Genomic DNA, 3569 nt, shown 5'->3' with positions numbered 1-3569 from the left:
AACTGTTAGAGAAAAACAGATGCTAGATTTGTCTCGGGATTTCATGTCACTTGTAATTGGTATCCAAACAGAGGAATGGCCTCTTATAGCACGATGCAATGATTCTATCTTGAGAATCCCAGAATTTTACCGAAGCGAAAGTTTTTTGCTTTTTTTTCTAAATCCAAGCAAACTTTTTTTTAAGTAACAGCACTATCTAGGTGATTATGTGTATTAAAGAACCTCGATAAACTTACTACCAGATAAAAAACAGCCAACTAAAATTATTTCATGACAGTTATGCTAGAGGTAATTTGCTGCATAGAGCTGAGTACTATAGTAACATATTCAAGTAGTGCAGATAGAAACCTTGGATAATATAAGATTCACCAACTAGCTAGTTTTGGGTTCAGAGTGGAAAATTGAATACAACTATGACAATACCACAAATCAGGGTAAGATATTGTTTCATGATAAACTGCTTATACATAAGCCCTGAGTTTATTCCTCTTTACAGTTAGATTGATATCACCAACTCACCCCCCAAATAATACTAATTCAAAGAAGAAAAATAAGAGACACATAAATGTTCATTACATCACCTTTACAAACAAGGAACAAATAGAAACTTATTGAAGTATTTAGAAAAACAGAAGTTTCAAAAATATCCTATGTCAGAAGCTTATACAAATTTCATTTTTCTATTTTTGAATATAATTTTTAAGTTTCAGTATTTCCAAAAAATCTAAAGAAATTTGAAAATCAGTTATAGCTTAAATAAAAGCTTGTTCACTTAAATTATTCATTATCCTTTAATCTTAACATGAGGAAGATGTTCAGAAATATTATTTTTGATATAGAAATAATTTCATGAATTTTAATAATTCTACCAGTAAATGTATAAATATTACTAGGTTAGATCACATCTCTAAAATTATATCTATATTTCTTTACTCTCAAGAGAAGTAAAGCAAGGCAACACGACTCCTTCTAAATTCAGAGATACTGAAATAAGTAAAATGCCATATGAAGACTTAAAGGTTTACTTATAAAAATAACCAGTGAACTCAAAGATGAAATAAACAAACACATTTATTCAACTTAGGACCTGGTAAGAAAGTCAGCATCACAGGAAGTAAACTGACCAAAGCAGGTTAGTAAACAGCAATATGGATGAAAAATTCAGCCAGAAAATTGATATTAAAAAATCCAAATAGGGAGCTAGAGAAGTGGCTCAGACAATAAGACCACCGGATGCTTTTGCAGTAGCACTGAGTTTGATTCCCGACACCCACATGGTGGCTAACAACTGTCTGTAACTCCAGTCTAAGGGATCTGATGCCCTCTTCTAGCTTTCATGGGGTTTGGACAGCACAGGTGTACGTACATACATACGGACGAGAAATTAATACACATAAAATAAAAATAAGTAAAAATTTATAAATAAAAATGGAAATTTTGGAAACAAACAAGCAAAAACTAAATGAACCAGGTAAAACACATAGTGGAAGGCATCACCAGTAGATTTGATCACACATAAGAAAGAATTCTCAGGTTGGAGGAATAGACTGAGGAAATGTGATACTCAGCAAGTAAGAAAGAAACAAACATGACCACAGCATCCAAGAACTCTATAGGATAGAAGAAGCATTAGAGACAAACACTAAATGCATAGAGAATGTATTTGATGAATGTATAGAAGAAAATCACCAAATTTAGAGCAAAGAAAAAGACATCAAAACACAAAAGACATTTAGAACCCAAAAGAGACATGACCCATTGTAATAGTTGCTTTTCTCCTTTTTTGACAAAATAACCAACAAGAAGCAACTTAAAGGAAAATTAGTTTATTTCAGCTTAAAGTTCAAGTGAATACAGTCCATGGAAAGGGGTCATGACAGCAGGATCTTGAGGTGGCTGATCACTTTACATCCACAGTCAGGAACTAGAAAGTAATGATTGCTAGTATTTAGACTGCTTATTCCTTTTAATTAAGTCTAAGACACTAGCTCATAGTTAAGGTAGGTCTTCCAACCTCAACCTAATCTCTATGATCTTTCATCTTGACTCCAAGGTGACTCTAGATACTCTCAAGTAGAAAAGCAATGCTAACCATCACACCACTGAATAACTTCTCTAGCAGATATTATGGTCAATATATAAGAAAAAAGAAATAATATTAAAATCTATAAGGAAAAGCTCAGCTCATATAGAAGAAAATAGAGTCAGGTCTCTATTAAAAATATTAATAGCCAGGAAATCATGGAACAATATATTTCAAGCCCTAAAAGTAAATAACTTCCACCTGTCTTGAACATGGCTGATGAGCTACAGGGAGGCAGATAGTTAGATGTTCTCAAAAGCATGATTTATTGTTCAACATCAAAACTCACAGCAAACAATTCACAGCAGATTAATCTGACAACCTAATAATCTGTCTCTAAGTTATGCTTCCAAAATCTGGAGGCAGGATTCAAATAGTGATAAAATAGTAATAGAAGTAACACCAAGGTGGTTACAAGTCCAAATACCCAGTGCACAGCCACTACAGTTACATCTACTGGTGGGAAATGACAGTTAGTGGGTGCTGGCTCTGCAGAAAAAGCTCCTTAGAAGCCATGTTCCTTGAGAGAGATGGAGGCTAGCTGGTCATGGCCTCAGTTGACCAGCCTTAATAAGGTCAACCAGGGTGTCGGACACTCAATGGTCACCAAAATCAGAGCCAGGCCAGACATAGGAGATTCTGGTGGGAGACATTGTCACTGGAAGGGTCCATTGTTGTTAGAGTATGTGACTTGTGTGCATTGAGGTACCATGGAGACCAGTGTCTGCTGAGCTGTCCAGATTATGGGTTTTTATTGCCCTTCTAAGGATCTTCTGAGGTTTATCCTGTCCATGCAGACTTTTTGACCCATGCTCCTCACCTCATTCCTGGTCGGTGCTGGCCACCCAGGGAGTTGCTGGTTACACCCAGATGTTCACTTCTGCTCTCAGCACACTCTGATGTCAGGATGTTGAACAGGCATGGCTCCATCTTGTTTCCTCATTTATTGCCCTAAGTGTTCACTCTCCCACCCCATATTGCTACCCCATATCACTATATCCAGCAAAAGCATCTCTAAACATGGACAGAGAAATAAGGGCATTTCAAGAAAAGCCCAAATTAAAGCAGCTCAATGCAGCTAAGCCAGCACTGCAGAAGATACTTAAAGGAATACTATACACAGTGGAAAAACAAAAACAGTCACAATCATGAGAAGACAAAGAGTCAAATTCATGAGGGGAATAGATAAACTAACCAAAGAGAGGTAGGAAGGAATCTATCATGTCCAACACACACACACACACACACACACACACACACACACACACGCACGCACACGAAGCAAACCTTGATACTTTACAGGAGAAAGAAAAGAACAAACAAAAATCCAGACAACCAGACATGGAATCAATAGAATTACCGGAATTGATAATAACTGTCTCTCGATAACCCCCTGAAATGTAAACAACCTCAAATCATCAACAAAGAGATGTAGACTGACTGGACTAAAAAACATTGAATGTTTTTTAATACTTTATTTTATTAT

The sequence above is a fragment of the Nannospalax galili genome, unplaced genomic scaffold (assembly GCF_000622305.1).
Source record: "Nannospalax galili isolate Female #2095 unplaced genomic scaffold, S.galili_v1.0 scaffold115, whole genome shotgun sequence".
In the NCBI taxonomy this organism is placed as follows: domain Eukaryota; kingdom Metazoa; phylum Chordata; class Mammalia; order Rodentia; family Spalacidae; genus Nannospalax; species Nannospalax galili.
The sequence above is the reverse complement of the archived record's forward strand: the minus strand, read 5'-3'. Positions refer to the sequence as shown.